This window comes from Oncorhynchus tshawytscha, linkage group LG16 (assembly GCF_018296145.1).
Source record: "Oncorhynchus tshawytscha isolate Ot180627B linkage group LG16, Otsh_v2.0, whole genome shotgun sequence".
Classification (NCBI taxonomy): Eukaryota; Metazoa; Chordata; class Actinopteri; order Salmoniformes; family Salmonidae; genus Oncorhynchus; species Oncorhynchus tshawytscha.
This window is the reverse complement of record NC_056444.1, coordinates 66,071,831-66,091,747: the sequence shown is the minus strand read 5'-3', so window position 1 is coordinate 66,091,747 and position 19,917 is coordinate 66,071,831. Positions and strand designations below refer to the sequence as shown.

The 19,917-nt window shown below is 41.1% G+C and overlaps 1 protein-coding gene across 1 annotated transcript in view; it reads right to left on the bottom strand.

Annotated features, from left to right (window-relative positions):
• Positions 1-19,917, bottom strand: part of LOC121839690 (metabotropic glutamate receptor 4-like) — a 185,059-nt gene that overhangs the window by 648 nt on the left and 164,494 nt on the right. The window lies entirely within an intron of this gene.

Here is a 19,917-nt window from a genome sequence, read left to right as displayed (position 1 = left end):
TAACAGTCAGTATCTGGTGTGGCCAACAGCTGCATTAAGTACTGCAGTGCATCTCCGACGGTGGGTTTGTGCCCATAGGCGACGTTGTTGCCGGTGATGTAAGGCAGGTCCTCACCAGACAACAGGCCTGCAAGCCCTCAGTCCAGCCTCTCTCAGCCTATTGCGGACAGTCTGAGCACTGATGGAGGGATTGTGGGTTCCCATATCTGGCCAGCATGCCTAAGGCACGTTCACACAGATGAGCACGGACCCTGGGCATCTTTCTTTTGTTTTTTTTTCAGAGTCAGTAGAAAGGCCTCTTTAGTGTCCTAAGTTTTAATAACTGTGACCTTAATTGCCTACCGTCCGTAAGCTGTTAAGTGTCTTAACGACCGTTCCACAGGTGAATGTTCATTAATTGTTTATGGTTCATTGAAGAAGCACGGAAAACAGTGTTTAAACCCGTTACAATGAAGATCTGTGAAGTTATTTTGATTTTTATCTTTGAAAGACAGGGTCCTGAAAAAGGGACGTTTCCTTTTTTTCTGAGTTTAGTTGGCTTTGTTATTAGTTGCCCTTTGTTTTTACAGCTTCTCAACTTTGACTGTACACTCTGACTCAATGAATTTGACATGGTATGCCCAATAAGACTGCAGTTTCTTGATGTACTTTATAGCAGAACAACCAACCTCAGAGAGCGAAATGGCTGAACAACACTGATTGCAAGAAAAGGGAAATCAAGCAAATGATAGCCTTTTAGAGTGTTCTGATTGACAATAAAGCAATCTACCCTTCATACCCATACTTAATTTATTTGGAGCTTGGCAGAAATTAAAGTTGCCAATTACATGCTATTTGTTCCAGACATTAATTAACGTAACCCTTTTCTACAAATGCAAATTATAAAAATAAAAAAAATGCTTTTATATATTGTATTATGGTCCAGTTATTTCTGATTGATGAAGAATGTCTCTTAGCATACATTTACATCTCAACACATATCACTGCATTCCAAAACTTTACTGCACTTCGGACTATGTCTGGTATAGACCTACAACTCAAATTAGAGTTCTCTTGAGACAAGAAATCTACATATCTAACAAATATATTTATTTTGGAAAGGTTCCTTTGATGTAGAAAGAACATAACTGACCGACAGGTCTTGTTAATCTGCCATGTTCTACTATTCATCAGAGATGTGTTAATCAAGGCTAGAGTGTGTGATGGAGGAGGACTGGAAGACAGAGCAAGGCCTAATCATTCTTCAGTATCAATGTAATTAGTTATGACAGGTGTATATTAATCATAGCAGAGGTTGTTCCAATGCTTTGGAAATGTGTTAATCACCATGCAAGGTTTCAATTAACATCCTGGTCCCGCAATTAGCCGCTGCCCTGTCAGCGCCTGCATGGAGAGAGTGACAGCGGTGCAGTCCACTGGCCTTTAATTAGCTCATCTCAGTTGTTATTATTACAGCACCAATGAGAAGGAAAAACCACCACCACCACCAGCCAAGGTCCCCACCTTTGGCATTGGGCCTGACTGCTCTATACAACAACTAAGTGAGTTGTGATTCCATACACAGCATGACTATAGTTTATATTATCAGTATGCCAGACCAGAGGTTTCAGCCATTGAGAAGAGTCTGATGAGAATGAAACACAGATTAGGGTTGCTCTGCTGTCTGAATTATGAATACATTTAACAACGGCTGTGGCATTCTAACTAAATCAACTACATTTTTGAATTTAGTCAAATTAAATAAAAACTGATCTATAAGATATGCTGAACAAATTTTAACATGACTGAAATCAGTCTTACAGCTAATATGAACACTGTCACAGCACACATTTTAATAATAGTCGTTGAAGATCATTAAAACTTGCATCCTCGTCCTGTGAAATCATTAGCTGAGAACCAAAGTTTGGAGGAGCTAGCTTGGGAACCAAGATAGGGGCAACGTGAAAGCACTGACAGCTGATCCTTATAGTAACAGATACCATCTGCCACTCTTTTATCCTGTGACAATTCCGCACCATGCTATTCAAGTAAAATCAACAGGGTCTACGTCCTCTGAGGAAGTTCAAACACTCCTAGGCAATGAAAAGATTTTGTCAGATTGCTTACTGATGTTCTCAATGCTTGATGATTAGTGCTCGTGGAATTAAATAAGTAGACTGGATCATTTCTATGAGTCATGATGGAAATAGGAGATGGGGGGAGAACCTATACAGTACGATTTTTCAAAATAATTCTACTTAACTTTAACTATGCCTATACCTCGAAAGTATGTAAAAGTACATATATTGTACATTCATACTATATAATTGTCCGACTTAATAAAACTGGTACATAAATGTTGTATGTTTTGTGTAACCAAATCCCCTTTTGCCAGTGATAAAGGGGGGAGGAAACATTCCACATAATCAGCCTAGTTCTTTAATGTCCATTTGGAAAGTAGTCTTCGTGCCTCTGTGTTGGTAGCCAGACATTAATTGTCACTGATGAATGTGACACTGTCACATATTACTCTTGCATTCGCTAAGTAAGGACTCTACTGCCCAGTGTTAATGTCTGTGATACAAATCAACAGGCAGTCCCATCTAGGGGATGGCCTCTGAGGTCAATTCTTTCCACTCTCCCTTCAGACCCATTCTCCAAATTCAGCTCGGCTCTCTCTCTCATCACACTTGGTCTCTTATTGCCGAGTCCACTTGTTCCCTGAATGTAAACAAGACACTGAATGTATAAGAAAAAGGAAAACAGGATAGAGTAATTGATAAGTTGCTCAGCTTTTTGTGTTCTGCATGCCTCATGAAAGTTATACATGGACATTTCTTATCTAAACAGAGGCACTTCATGTTAACAAATGCTGGCTTTGAACAGATAAATCATTTTTTTGTTTTCTCTTGCTGCTGTTATCTGCAGTCTGAATCAGTATTTTCCCAGGCTGGGAGAAGCAATTTAACATCCCTGACAATCCTTTGAAAGTTTAAGAAGATTTAATACAACATTTCCAGTTCTGGTCCTGTAAATGTGTGCCAGAGGCAAACCAATCAAAAAGGGCTGCTCTCACTCATTTACACACTTACACACTAACAGACACACACCTCAGCTTTCAGCAATATTTTGGCATTAATGGCACAAATAACTTATGGAATGCCAGGATGAGGAGGCTCTGATAACTGAACAGGGATCTGCTGCTCATTTATGATTTTATCAGGATCTCCATTAGCCAATGGTGAGGGCTTGTCTTCCTGGGATCCAACAGATAACTAAAGACATACCAGACAAACAATTTACATACATTTAAAATAATAACATGAACATTAGACATATACTGTATATATACACACACACAAGTATGTGGACACCCCTTCAAATTAGTGGTTTTGGCTATTTCAGCCACACCCGTTGCTGTCGGGTGTATAAAATCGAGCACAGATCCATGCAATCTCCATAGACAAGCATTGGCAGTGGAGTGGCCTTACTGAAGTGCTCAGTGACTTTCAACGTGGCACCATCATAGGATGTCACCTTTCCAACAAGTCAGTTTGTACAATTCCTGCCCTGCTATGTCTGCCCTGGTCCCCGAAAAACATATCGCCTCTCCTCGGTTGCAACACTCATTACCGAGTTTCTAACTGCCTCTGGAAGCGACCTCAGCTCAAGAACTGTTTGTCGGGAGCTTCATGATATTAGTTTCCATGGCCAAGCAGCCCCACACAAGCCTAAGATCACTATGCTCAATGCCAAACGTCAGTTGGAGTTGTGTAAAGCTCACCGCCATTGAACTCTGGAGCAGTGGAAACGTGTTCTCTGCAGTAACGAATCACGCTTCACCATCTGGCATTCCAACGGACTAATCTGGGTTTAGCAAATGCCAGGAGAATGCTACCTGCCCGAATGCATAATGTCAACTGTAAAGTCTGGTGGAAGAAGAATAATGTTCTGGGGCTGTTTTTCATGGTTTGGGCTGGGCCCCTTAGTTCCAGTGAAGGGAAATCTTAATGCTACAACATTAATGCTACAGAAAAGCGAGGTCCATCGAGAAATAACTTATTGAGATTGGTGTGGAAGAACTTGAGCGGCCTGCACAGAGCCCTGACCTCAACCCGATCGAACACCTTTGAGATGAATTGGAGCGCCAACTGCGAGCCAGGCCTAATCGCCAAACATTAGTGCCCGACCTCACTAATGCTTTTGTGGCTGAATGGAAGCATGTCCCCGCAGCAATGTTCCAACATCTAGTTGAAACCCTTCACAGAAAAGTGGAGTCAGTTAAAGCAGCAAAGAGGGGACCAACTCCATATTAATGCCCATGATTTTAGAATGAGATGTTGAACGAGCAGGTTTCCACATACTTTTTGTCATTTAGTGTATATATATATTTATATAAATATATTCATATTTATATAAATATATTTATATATTTATATTTATATATTTATATATTTATATATTTATATATTTATATTTACAGTTGAAGTCAGAAGTTTACATAGACTTAGGTCGGAGTCATTAACCTGTTTTTCAACCACTCCACAAGTCGGTTAGGACATCTACTTTGTGCATGACACAAGTAATTTTTACAACAATTGTTTACAAACAGATTATTTCACTTATAATTCACTGTATCACAATTCCAGTGGGTCAGAAGTTTTCATACACTAAGATGACAGTGCCTTTAAACAGCTTGGAAAATTCCATTAAATGATGTCATGGCCTTACAAGCTTCTGATAGGCTAATTGACATTATTTGAGTCAATTGGAGGTGTACCTGTGGATGTATTTCAAGGCCTACCTTCAAACTCAGCGCCTCTTTGCTTGACATCATGGGAAAAAAAAATCAAGTCTGGTTCAAGAAATCAAATGCCTGAAGACATCTACGAACAGTACGCAAAAAAACTTGTCAACCTAGAGATGAACATACTTTAGTGTGAAAAGTGCAAATCAATCCCAGAACAACAGCAAAGGACCTTGTGAAGACACTGGAGGTAATCAGGTACAAAAGTATCTATATCCACAGTAAAACGAGTCCTATATCGACATAACTTGAAAGGCTGCTCAGCAAGGAAGAAGCAACTGCTCCAAAACATCCATAAAAAAGCCAGACTATGGTTTGCAACTGCAGGTGGGGAAAAAGATTGTACTTTTTGGAGAAATGTCCACTGGTCTGATGAAACAAAAATATAACTGTTTGCCATAATGTCCATCGTTATGTTTGGAGAAAAAAGGGGGATGTTTGCCAGCCGAAGAACACCATCCCAACCGTGAAGCACGGGGGTGGCAGCATCATGTTGTGGGGGTGCTTTGCTGCAGGAGGGACTGGTGCACTTCACAAAATAGATGGCATCATGAGGAGGGGAAATGATGTGGATATATTGAAGCAACATCTCAAGACATCAGTCAGGAAGTTAAAGCTTGGTCGCAAATAGGTCTTCCAAATAGACAATGACCGCAAGCATACTTCCAAAGTTGTGGCAAAATGGCTTAAGGACATCAGTCAATGCTACCAAATACTAATTGAGTATGTAAACTTCTGACACCCTGGGAATGTAATGAAAGAAATAAAAGCTGAAATAAATCATTCTCTGTGCTATTATTCTGACATTCCACATTCTTAAAGTAAAGTGGTGATCCTAACAATTTTTATACTAGGATTAAATGTCAGGAATTGTGAAACACCTTAGCCAAATACATTTTAACTCAGTTTATGTAAACTTCCAACTTCAACTGTGTGTGTGTGTGTGTGTGTGTGTATAACCTACCGTTCAAAAGTTTTGGGTCACATAGAAATGTCCTTCTATTTGAAAGAAAGGCACATTTTTTGTCCATTAACATAACATAAAATGGATCATAAGTACAGTGTAGAATATATCTATATAGACGTACAGAGGCCCATTATCAGCAATCATCAGTCCTGTGTTCCAATGTTACGTTGTGTTTGCTAATCCAAGTTTATCATTTTAAAAGGCTAATTGATCATTAGAAAACCCTTTTGCAATTATGTTAGCACAGCTATTCTGATTGAAGAATCAATAAAACTGGCCTTCTTTAGACTAGTTGAGTATGTGGAGCATCAACATTTGTGGGTTCAATTACAGGCTCAAAATGGCCAGAAACAAAGATTTTCTTCTGAATCTCTTCAGTCTATTCTTGTTCTGAGAAATGAAGGTTATTCCATGCGAGAAATTGCCAAGAACCTCATTCAACGCTGTGTACTACTCCCTTCACAGAACAGTGCAAATTGGTCCAAAACAGAATAGAAAGAGGAGTGGGAGGCCCCGTTGCACAACTGAGCAAGAGGACAAGTACATTAGAGTGTCTAGTTTGAGAAACAGACACCTCACAAGTCCTCTACTGGCAGCTTCATTAAATAGTACCCACAAAACACCCGTCTCAACGTCAACAGTGAAGACGCGACTCCGGGATGCTGGCCTTCTGGGCAGAGTTGCAAAGAAAAAGCCAGATCTCTGTCCAGTGTCTGTTTTTTTTTGGCCAGTCTGAGACATTGCTTTTTCTTTGCATATATATATATATATATATATTTTTTTATACAGTGCCTTGCGAAAGTATTCGGACCCCTTGAACTTTGCGACCTTTTGCCACATTTCAGGCTTCAAACATAAAGATATAAAACTGTATTTTTTTTGGTGAAGAATCAACAACAAGTGGGACACAATCATGAAGTGGAACGACATTTATTGGATATTTCAAACTTTTTTAACAAATCAAAAACTGGAAAAATGGGCGTGCAAAATTATTCAGCCCCTTTACTTTCAGTGCAGCAAACTCTCTCCAGAAGTTCAGTGAGGATCTCTGAATGATCCAATGTTGACCTAAATGACTAATGATGATAAATACAATCCCCCTGTGTGTAATCAAGTCTCCGTATAAATGCACCTGCACTGTGATAGTCTCAGAGGTCCGTTAAAAGCGCAGAGAGCATCATGAAGAACAAGGAACACACCAGGCAGGTCCGAGATACTGTTGTGAAGAAGTTTAAAGCCGCATTTGGATACAAAAATATTTCCCAAGCTTTAAACATCCCAAGGAGCACTGTGCACGCGATAATATTGAAATGGAAGGTGTATCAGACCACTGCAAATCTACCAAGACCTGGCCGTCCCTCAACTTTCAGCTCATACAAGGAGAAGACTGATCAGAGATGCAGCCAAGAGGCCCATGATCACTCTGGATGAACTGCAGAGATCTACAGCTGAGGTGGGAGACTCTGTCCATAGGACAACAATCAGTCGTATATTGCACAAATCTGGCCTTTATGGAAGAGTGGCAAGAAAGCCATTTCTTGAAGATATCCATAAAAAGTGTCGTTTAAAGTTTGCCACAAGCCACCTGGGAGACACACCAAACATGTGGAAGAAGGTGCTCTGGTCAGATGAAACCAAAATTGAACTTTTTGGCAACAATGCAAAACATTATGTTTGGCGTAAAAGCAACACAGCTCATCACCCTGAACACACCATCCTCACTGTCAAACATGGTGGTGGCAGCATCATGGTTTGGGCCTGCTTTTCTTCAGTAGGGACAGGGAAGATGGTTAAAATTGATGGGAAGATGGATGGAGCCAAATACAGGACCATTCTGGAAGAGAACCTGATGGAGTCTGCAAAAGACCTGAGACTGGGACGGAGATTTGTCTTCCAACAAGACAATGATCCAAAACATAAAGCAAAATCTACAATGGAATGGTTCAAAAATAAACATATCCAGGTGTTAGAATGGCCAAGTCAAAGTCCAGACCTGAATCCAATCGAGAATCTGTGGAAAGAACTGAAAACTGCTGTTCACAAATGCTCTCCATCCAATCTCACTGAGCTCGAGCTGTTTTGCAAGGAGGAATGGGAAAAAATTTCAGTCTCTCGATGTGCAAAACTGATAGACATACCCCAAGCGACTTACAGCTGTAATCGCAGCAAAAGATGGCGCTACAAAGTATTAACTTAAGGGGGCTGAATAATTTTGCACTCCCAATTTTTCCGTTTTTGATTTGTTAAAAAAGTTTGAAATATCCAATAAATGTCGTTCCACTTCATGATTGTGTCCCACTTGTTGTTGATTCTTCACAAGAAAATACAGTTTTATATCTTTATGTTTGAAGCCTGAAATGTGGCAAAAGGTCGCAAAGTTCAAGGGGGGCGAATACTTTCGCAAGGCACTGTATATAGTACCACTCAAAAGTGTGGACTCACCTACTCACTCCAGGTTTTTTCTTTATTTTTACTATTTTATACATTGTAGAATAATAGTGAAGACATCAAAACTGTGAAATAACACATATGGAATCATGTAGTAACCCAAATTTTTAAACAAATCCAAGTATATTTTATATTTGAGATTCTTCAAAGTAGCCACCCTTTGCCTTGATGACAGCTTTGTAAACTCTTGGCATTCTCTCAATCAGCTTCAGCTGGAATGGTTTTCCAACCGTCTTGAAGGAGGTCCCACATCTACTGAGCACTTGTTGGCTGCTTTTCCTTCACTCCGCGGTCCAACTCATCCCAAACCATCTCAATTGGATTGAGTTTGGGTGATTTTGGAGTGCAGGTCATATGCTGCAGCACTCCATCACTCTCCTTATTGGTCCAATAGCTCTTACACAGCCTGGAGGTGTGTTTTTGGTCTTTGTCCTGTTGAAAAAAAAAATGATAGTCCCACTAAGCTCAAACCAGAAGGGATGGCGTATCGCTGCAAAATGCTGTGGTCGCCATGCTAGTTAAGTGGGCCTTGAAGTCTAAATAAATCACTGACAGTGTCACCAGCAAAGAACCCCCACACATCACACTTCCTCCTTCATGCTTCACGGTGGGAACCACACATGCAGAGATCATCTACTCTGCATCTCACAAAGACACGGCGGTTGGTACCAAAAATCTCAGATCATGACTCTTCAGACCAAAGGACAGGTTTCCACCGGTCTAATGTCCATTGCTCGTGTTTCTTGGCCCATGCAAGTCTCTTCTTCTTATTGGTGTCTTTTAGTAGAGGTTTCTTTGCAGCAATTTTACCATGAAGGACTGATTCAAGCAGTCTCCTCTGAACAGCTGATGTTGAAATATGTCTTACTTCAACTCTGTAGCAATTCTGTGATTTATTTATAATTCAAGTCACACTTAACCAGCATGGTACCACAACACACTGCAGCGATATGCCATCCCGTGTCATTTGCGATTAGTGGGAATATCACTTGTTTTTCAAGAGGACAATAACCCAACACACCTCCAGAATGCCAAGTGTCATTCAAACCCTTGAATGAGTAGGTGTGTCCAAGCTTTTAACTGGTGCTGTAGTTAATGGTAGATTCTGGAACAGGAACACAAATCTTCAGAGGACATTCATTTGAATAGTTTCAAATCTTCCTGTTATTGTTAAAGGTACTAATGTCCATCTTTGTAGGTCCTGTTTAAGCTGGTTTTCCAGTGTTCCAAAGTTATCCTAATGTAGCTTCGTCAGATCTTGGGAGATTGTAATCCCTAAGTATTTCAGTTTATTTTGATCTCATTAAGTTGAAACTTAGTTTTGATGTCTTGGAATTTTGGTTGACCTACCGTCATTGCTTCTGATTTCCCTGTTTTTAGTCTGTACCCAGGTACGGCACCCTAATGCTTTATTTCATCCATAGTGCTGGGAACTGACTGAAATGTTCGCAAAAGTTAAATGTTTGACATGTTTCAAAAATGAAAGGCGATGACACCCTTACAAAGGCTTTCTTTGCATCTTTTTTTCTTGAGAGCGTGTTCCAATGCATTACATATTTGCCTAGTATTATCGGTCAGGAGTCTGCTGGACACCGAACCCATTTGAACCCACTGGATTTTTACATTCTTTATGGATAAAGGTAGTAATAGATGAGATCCAGGCTGGCGCGTATTCTCTGTTGTTGAGGGCCCAGTTGAGGACTGTGCATAAGAAAAGTACTATGTCTAGTTTATAGAATTCAGTCGTGTGTGTGTGTGGCTGAGGCTGCTGACCCGGAAGCTTGGCTCTATCACTCCTCACAGTTTTTAGTAGGGAGAGTGGACAATGAATCTGTCGTAGCGTATGTAAGCAATGTCCCCACGCTCTCTGGCAATTGCATTGCATTCCCCTACCACTGTTGGCTTCTCATCTCAGCTTTTAATCTCAGCATTTTGTTCGCTCACCAAAGAGACAGCTTACAAAACACTCAAGAAATATAGAAGAACAATGCATTGCAGATAAGTCGACTATCATAGCAGTTTTCCTTTTGTATTCACTCCGCCACGAGGAGCAACTATTGTTTTGTTTTTTCACATTAAGAGTTTAACAAACTACGAACTAGAGTACCGTAAATGAGGCACATGGCAACCCATGTCAGGGAGTTTCTGTGTGTATAAATACATGCAGTGCTCAACCTGAAAGTAACTTCATTACCAAGTTATGATCGGAACTGCTAAAAGTTATACTGAAACACATTGTTGACTGCAATGTGTTTCTAACACACTGAAAACGATCTCTCATCCTAGCACCCTATCCACTGTGGACAATGGTCCTATACCAGTGGACTGATAGGTGCCTACTAGCTGCTGCTCAAAAGTAAACAAGATCTTTTCACTGATTGTTGTCACATCTAACCCAGCATTGCATATTTTTCTTGTATCAAATGAAACAATTTTGCACAGCTTTACAGTAATACATCCTGGATCAATATAACTTTGATACTCTCTTGGTTGCATATAAAAGGAATATCCTCATACAGCACTGTAAATTGACAATGTGTGCTAGATTGGGCAGTTTTCAACATGGTTTAGACAATCTGGTCTCCGCACAGTTGGCTGACGTTTATTGGATGATAAAGGAAGATAAGAGGAAGGCAGTGACTGGACACTGGGTTTCATGTGTTGCTTGGCAGACTGGAGAGTGCCTGCTGTGGACCACAGCCAAAGCTGCAGATGAAGATAAGACCTTTGTCTTTGTTTATCATTCATCCAGGGACAGCATCACGGTGGGCCTTGAGAGTTAAAAAGAAAAAGACGAGTCAGAAGAGGCCAGGTGATGTGTTCTGACTAAGCATACACACATCATTCCACTCAATTAAGGCTGGTGTCTTTTGCTACATAATTAATTTGCTCAGAGCCAGAAAAATACTGGCTATATATACAAAATTTTGTTCGTTATGTATGTTGTGCTATTATTACACTTTCTTTTCGAAAGAAATACAATACAATATATTTTTTGCATATTGGAAAGTTTCAGAAGTGAAAAAGAGAGTGAGAGAGAGACAGAGGGGAGGATCAGGAAACACCATTGTTTTTAATACAGTGGTAGCAAATGAAAAGCTTATCTAGCGACAGTGGGGAGAACAAGTGTTTGATAACACTGCCGATTTTTCAGGTTTTCCCTGTGAGAGACGGAATCTAAAGTAAATTAATTACTTAAAAATCATACAATGTGATTTTCTGGATTTTTGTTTTAGATTCCGTCTCTCACAGTTGAAGTGTACCTATGATACAAATTACAGACCTCTACATGCTTTGTAAGTAGGAAACACTGCCGATTTTGCAGGTTATCAAATACTTGTTCTCCCCACTGTATGTAGCATCTTTTCTGTCTTGTACTGTTTCTACATACCCTTCATTCCATTGAAGAGTTAGAGGTTGTCATCGACTAATGCCAGAGGCTTTACTCCTGTTATGGACTTGACTAGTAAACTCTTGGCAGTAAGATACTGTATGAAATTAATGTCTAACATAATTCCTTTGGTGTTTCTTCTTAAAACGTATTGGGCTAATTTGACATTAAAGGCCATTTCATACAAGCAGTGCTAGTTGGAAGCATTAAGCTTCAAAACACAACTACAGAATAATAATTAGACTGTCGACTGACTTTGAGTGCCGACTCCACTGACGCGAAGGCAGAAACGCATTGATGTGTTCTCCCTGTATGGGCAATAGGTAATGCCCATTGCCTTCTGATGTGGATTTATACTGTATGTTTGTCAGTAATCATTAGTGGTAGACTTTCTTTCCCAAGAAAGTGTCAGTTTGAAATGTCTTCTTTTGACTCTAAATGACTGACTTTTGTCCCAGAAGGAGAAATATATCATTGTGTGTTGTTTAAACACTGAAATGGTGTAAAGACGCAGCAGGCAAAATAATCCAACCATCAGAAACCCAACCATTCACCTGACCCATCATTTCATGGGGAATATTACATGTTCAAGAGTAGAGCTAAATCAAGCGTGGTATATGGGTGACTTCAGTTGTGCATAATGGCAGTTGGGAGTCACTCTCTGCTCTTTCCACAAGTATATTTGGAACCCTGCACTTAATTGAACATGAAAGGCTCTTGTAAGTTCAAGTGAGCTGGTGCAACCACTGCACTGGCTTTAATGTAGGCTATCATATAGCAGGGTGATTATTTCCTCTCATTAAAGAGAATTGGCCTCATCTCCCCTATGCTCAAAACAGACAGACTACAGTTCCTGTCATCATCGCCTGAAAATACATTTCCAGTCATGTAGTGAACTCACCCTGGCTGTAGGAAACTGTTGCGATCAATGGCCTGTAAAATAGTGTGCATGTTCAGTTATTGTGCTCTGGTGGTTACAAGTAGAAAGGCTGAATTGCTGACCACAATTCAAATGGTGGCTGCAATCATGGACATTGTGTTTCAGACTGTAGAAAACAAGCTCAATGCCATTTTTTTCTTCTGAGGAAGGGTTTATTTTTGACCTGTCACATCAGTGACAAATGTTGTGAGTCAAGGGACAAAAAGATGCACCAAACCCATATATATATATATATATATATATATATATAAACATTGCTTGATCATGGAAGCGACGTTTCAGCGAGAGCGTGGCCTCAGCCACTCAATCAAATAACCAACACATAACTCTCCTTATTCTCCTCCTTCTGCTGGCCTTGATGACTCATGTCCACTGGGATGGTGAGCAACAGAGTGAGTCAGTCAGTCATGTTTGCTTGACTCTTCACTGCACCCTGAAAGGAGGCCTCACCTTGGACTGATGTCAACCCTTGGACTGATGTCAACGACAGTGCTTATTTTGTAAATCAGGAGGTGCCGAAGCGAAATGTGAGCGCCAGTACCGGAAAAAATATCACTTTTAAAGTAACGCATTCCATGCATATCATCGCATTTGCATAGAGCAGTAGAGCATTTACAGAAGTGGCACACATGGAGAAAACAATTTGTGGCCTAGGGTCCGGGAAAAATGTGGCCTTTTATGAACGCATTTCATCTACATCATTTTACACGACTGGAGACTCTCTGACTTCCAACATCAGTGCTTTCAAGACAACTGGGAACTCAGGAAAAAATTTGCTCAAACTGGGAAATTTTGTTTTGAATGGGCACCCAAATCAGAATTCCAAGTCGGGAACTCAGGCCTCTATCAAGAGCTCCAACTTTCCGTCCTGAAGATCACTGACGCCATGATTCAACTTCGTTTTTATCCAAGTTCCCAGTCGTCATGAAAGAACCATAATATCACACAAATGACTGAAATGCCAGGCTGCTGTACTTTGACACTGACATACTGAGAATCTGAGATCAATAAAAATGATCTTGTCTTGAATCCATCAATAGGCCTAGGTGTGTGGAGACATATTGTAGGCTACAATATGAGGAGGAAATTATTGTACTAAAAATGCTTTCCAGTTTCACTGACTCACCCAATGATGGCCAGCTCACTCGCTGGTGATGGCCGATGTGCTCGTGCCAAAAGCCCCTCTCTCTGTTGTTTTACTTTGTAAAACAATAGGCCTATTTGGAAGTTAATCAAATATTTTGGTAGCCTTCAGCAGACATATTAGAGTCTTCTATTTTCAACAGGAGCCATTTGCTTTCCAACCTGTATTTCCAGCGATTGTCTTCGAAATATTGCAAAAGGCCTGTTTTGTCTGCATGCTGTTTGTTCACTGACAGATTTGCAGCGTGTTCCCGACTGTAGGCTATTCCTTGTTATTGGTCTACACTCCACAGCTAGGCAAAGATTTTTTCAAATAAGCTTTTGATCCTCTGTGGCTAAATTTATATTCTTTCTCATGGTGTAGTAGACTATTATGATTGATTTCATTTATTTCTGAACAGACAGCAGTAACTCTCAAATGTATTTGAGAGCCCTTCCCATGGCTATGATTCTATAAGGAAATAAATGCTGGAGAGGTGAGATGCAGGCTCATTCATGTCTATCAGAGCAGAGAGAGGGAGAGAGATCATAGAAAGTGTATCTCCTTCCGGTTCTGTGACAGACAAAGGTGTGCTTCACACAGAGCCATGTGTTGGCCTCAAGCATAGGTTCAAATGTTGTGTGGGGGGGGGGGAAGAGGCAACTTTGATTTAACTTTGATCGCTTTTATTCAAGTTTTTACATTGCAAAAAGTTACAATTATTTTTCATGCCATGAGAGGTACCCGATCCAGTCAAATAAGTCCCGGAACAAAACAGTCCAAAAAGGAGAGGTGCCGGATTCTGGTCTGGCAGGATCCAGCCCAAATTAAGCACTGGTCAGCGACAAGCATCTCACCTGACAGAGCTGCAAGTTCCCTAGTCCCAGAGCTCTGGGTGTTCCAGACACATTATTTACCAAAAATGTTGTTTTAGCAAAGAAATGCCACAGGCTGATAAAGGTAACGCACTGAAGGCTGATAAAGGTAACGCACTGAAGGCTGATAAAGGTAACGCACTGAAGGCTGATAAAGGTAACGCACTGAAGGCTGATAAAGGTAACGCATCGGTAAAGGTAACGGTAATCTGATTTAACAAACTGTGACAAACATATGTGCTCAAATCGGAATAATGGTAATAATGTGAAATGCAATGACTCAAGGTGTTGTAGAATCAAAATGGGACAGCAAAGTCATCCTAAATTCATCAGACCTGTGAGGTGATCTCACCAGAAAATGGCTGTATTGAACATGTGTGACAATGCACAGTGTTCTGCATGATAAAGCCATGGTTTCAGGGGTCCATGGTTTCACAGAGCAAACCTGTCTATTAGAACTCCCATTGACAGTTGAGCATTCTTCATTATTGTCCATGCAGAGATAATCTGAGGAAAATCTCATGCCACGCCAATGTGCGCAGATTCAATTGCTCACGAAATAGATGTTTGTTTGTTTCCAATTTGTCCCCATTCTCACATACTGTATCAGGTGATCAGCCATGACTGAGAATGGCTTAATTTCTTTAGGTTAGGCTGTAATATGTTGGCTAGATAAGACATGGTTGTGTGATGGACTGTATCTGGTCCCACTGTTGGAGCTCAACTGTCACTGTCGCTATCCTCAAACTCCCTGTCATAAATTGACCAAGGCACAGCGTGCATGTAGTTCCACATCTTTTAATGAAAGCGAAACCGAAACAACCAAAAAACAAACAGGTAAACAGCAAAAATAAATAAATACATTTAAACATTTAAAAAAATTAAACCACGACACAACCGAGGGCACGCAAACACACACAGAAAAATAATTACCCACAAAACACAGGTGGGAAAAGGCTACCTAAGTATGGTGTCAATCAGAGACAACGACAGACAGCTGTCCCTGATTTGAGAACCATACCCGGCCAAAAACAAAGCATTACAAAAACATAGAAAAAAGAACATAGAATGCCCACCCTAGTCACACCCTGGCCTAACCAAAATAGAGAATAATAAGCCTCTATGGCCAGGGCGTGACATCATACAATTTGGTCTCATTATTTGAAACCTCTTTGAGCGAACACATTTTTAGCAATGTTGGATATATACAGAGAATATACTCCAAATGCTGCTGCAAATACCAGACAGAGCCAAAACATAGAGGACATGATCTTGTCAAAACAATGGTTTCTATACTGTAATGCTCTCCTAGAAGTGGTGCTATTTTCACATGTGAAATAGCTGTGAATTGCAGTTTCACGTGTGAAATTTGCAGTTTCACATGTTTAAAACTTTCACATGTGAAAATCGGATATGAAATTCTCCCTTTCACATGTGGAATTGCAAGTTCACATGTAATAAACATTCACAAGTGAAAATCTAACATGTAAGCTTGCAAAGGTTTTCACATGTGAAACTGCAAATTAGATTTTTACTTGTGATTTCTTACATTTGAAATTGGAAATTAGATTTTCACTTGTGAAATGCTCACATTCACATTTGGAATTCACCTACTCATTCAAAGGTTTTTCTTTATTTTTTACTATTTTCTACATTTTTAAATAATAGTGAAGACATCAAAACTATGAAAAAACATGCATGTAATAATGAAGTAACCAAATAAGTGTTAAACAAATCAAAATATATTTTATAATTGAGATTCTTCAAAGTAGCCACCCTTTGCCTTGATGACAGCTTTGCACGCTCTTTGCATTCTCTCAACCAGCTTCATGTGGTAGTCACCTGGAATCAATTTCAATTAACAGGTGTGCCTTGTTACAAGTTAATTGGTGGAATTTATTTCCTTAATGCTTTTGAGCCAATCAGTTGTGTTATGACAAAGTAGGGGGGGGTATACAGAAGATAGCCCTATTTGGTAAAAGACCAAGTCCACATTATGGCAAGAACAGCTCAAATAAGCAAAGGGAAATTACAGTCTATCACTACTTTAAGACATGAAGGTCAGTCAATCTGGAAAATGTCAAGAACTTTCAAGAACCATCAAACGCTGTGATGAAACTGGCTCTCATGAGGACCGCCACAGGAAAAGAAGACCCAGAGTTACCTCTGCTGCAGAGGATAAGTTTATTAGAGTTAACTGCACCTCAGATTGCAGCCCAAAGAAATGCTTCACAGAGGTCAAGTAACAGACACATCTCAACATCAACTGTTCAAAAGAGACTTTGTGAATCAAATCAAATTAAAGTTTATTTGTCACGTCCGCCGAATACAACCTTACAGTGAAAGGCTCTAACCAATAGTGCGGGGGAAAAAGGTGGGTGTGTGTGTGTGTGTAAAGACATGAAACAACAGTAAAAAGACATTTGAAAATAACAGTAGCAAGGCTATATACAGACACCGGTTAGTCAGGCTTATTGAGATAGTATGTACTGTACATGTAGGTATGATTAAAGTGACTACGCATATATGAACAGAGAGTAGCAGTAGCGTAAAAAGAGGGGTTTGGCGGGTGGTGCGACACAAAGCAGATAGCCTGGTTAGCAAATGTGCAGGAGCACTGGTTGGTCAGGCCAATTGAGGTAGTATGTACATGAATGTATAGTTAAAGTGAATATGCATCTATGATAAACAGAGTAGCAGCAGTGTAAAAGAGGGGCTGGGGGGGCAAAATATGCAAATAGTCTGGGTAAGACTCCTGTTCAGGGGGGTAAAAACTGTTGAGAAGCCCTACCCTCTGAAGTGCCTTGGGGTCGGAAGATGAGCAATTGCTGTACCAGGCAGTGATGCAACCGGTCAGGCTCTTGATGTAGCAGCTGTAGAATCTTTTTAAGGATCTCAGGACCCATGCCAAATCTTTTTAGTTTCCTGAGGGGGAATAGGCTTTGTCGTGCCCTCTTCACGACTGTCTTGGTGTGTTTGGACCATTGTAGTTTGTTGTTGATGTGGACACCAAGGAACTTGAAGCTCTCAACCTGCTCCACTACATCCCCGTTGATGATGTGCTCGGTGCTCCTTTTCCTGTAGTCCACAATCATCTCCTTAGTCTTAGTTATGTTGAGGGATAGGTTGTTATTCTGGCACCACCTGGCTAGGTTTCTGACCTCCTCCCTATAGGCTGTCTCATCGTTGTCGGTGATCAGGCCTACCACTGTTGTGTCATCTGCAAACTTAATGATGGTGTTGGAGTCGTGCCTGGCCATGTAGTCGTGGGTGAACAGGGAGTACAGGAGGGGACTGAGCACGCACCCCTGGGGATCTCCAGTGTTGAGGATCAGTGTGGCATATGTGTTGCTACCTACCCTCGCCACCTGGGGGCGGCCCATCAGGAAGTCCAGGATCCAGTTGCAGAGGGAGGTGTTTAGTCCCAGGTTCCTTAGCTTAGTGATGTGCTTTGAGGGTACTATGGTGTTGAACACTGAGCTGTGGTCAATGAATAGCATTCTCACATAGGTGTTCCTTTTTTCCAGGTGGGAAAGGGCAGTGTGGAGTGCAATAGAGATTGCATCATCTGTGGATCTGTTTGGGCGGTATGCAAATTGGAGTGGGTCTAGGGTTTCTTGGATAATGGTGTTGATGTGAGCCATTACCAGCCTTTCAAAGAACTTCATGGTTACGGACGTGAGTGCTACAGGTCTGTAGTCATTTAGGCAGGTTGCCTTTGTATTCTTGGGCACATGGACTATGGTGGTCTGCTTGAAGCATATTAGTATTACAGACTCAATCAGGGATATGTTGAAAATGTCAGTGAAGACACCTGCCAGTTGGTTAGCACATGCCGGGAGCACACGTCCTGGTAATCCGTCTGGCCCCGCAGCCTTGTGTATGTTGACCTGTTTAAAGGTCTTACTCACGTCGGCTACGGAGAGCGTGATCATGCAATCATCCGGAACAGCTGATGCTCTCATGCATGCCTCAGTGTTGCTTGCCTCGAAGCGAGCATAGAAGTGATTTAGCTCAATCTGGTAGGTTCTTGTCACTGGGCAGCTCTCGGCTGTGCTTCCCTTTGTAGTCTGTAATAGTTTGCAAGCCCTGCCACATTCGACGAGCATCAGAGCCGGTGTAGTATGATTCAATCTTAGCCCTGTATTTACGCTTTGCCTGTTTGATGGTTCGTCGCAGGGCATAGCGGGATTTCTTGTAAGCTTCCGGCTTAGTGTCCCGCACCTTGAAAGCGGCAGCTTTACCCTTTAGCTCAGTGCGAATGTTGGCTGTAATCCATGGCTTCTGGTTGGGGTATGTACGTACAGTCACTGTGGGGACGACGTCTTCGATGCACTTATTGATAAAGACAGTGACTGATGTGGTGTACTCCTCAATGTCATCGGAAGAATCCCGGAACATGTTCCAGTCTGTGATAGCAAAACAGTCATGTAGTTTAGCATCTGCTTCATCTGACCACTTTTTTTATAGACCGAGTCACTGGTGCTTCCTGCTTTAATGTTTGCTTGTAAGCAGGAATCAGGAGGATAGAATTGTGGTCGGATATACCAAATGGAGGGCGAGAGAGAGCTTGGTATGCATCTCTGTGTGTGGAGTACAGGTGATCTAGATTTTTCTTCCCTCTGGTTGCACATTTATCATGTTGATCGAGATTTGGTAGAACTGATTTAAGTTTCCCTGCATTAAAGTCTCCGTCCACTAGGAGCGCCGTCTCTGGGTGAGTGGTTTCCTGTTTGCTTATTTCCTTATTCAGCTGACTGAGTGCAGTCTTAGTGCCAGCATCTGTCTGTGGTGGTAAATAAACAGCCACAAAACGTATAGCTGAGAACTCTCTAGGCAAGTAGTGTGGCCTGCAATTTATCCCAATATACTCTAAATCTAGAGGCTTCCTTAGATTTTGTGCACCAGTTGTTGTTTACAAATATGCACAGACCGCCACCCCCACCCTTATTGTCAAATGATTGCACGTAGGCGAGTAATATTGACGGTAATGGCAGCGTTCCTACTCGCCTTCTGCGGGTCCTGACGAGGCCTCCGGCTCTTCGTTCTCTGTACCTGTGTCGCTTCCTCTTGCGAAGAACAGGGATGTTGGCCCTGCCAGCTGTTTGGGGAATAGTCTTGAAAAAATCTTTGTCTAATCCGAGGTGTGTGATCGCTGTCCAGTTATCCAGAAGCTCTTTTTTTGCCGTAAGATACGGTTGCAGAAACATTATGTACAAAATAAGTTACAAATAACGCAAAAAAAAAAAAAAATAGCACAATTGATTGGGCGCCCGTAAAACTGCTGCCATTTCTTCTGGCGCCATTTTAATAATCAGGCCTTCATGGTCAAATTTCTGCAAAGAAACCACTACTAAAGGACACAAATAAGAAGAAGAGACTCGCTT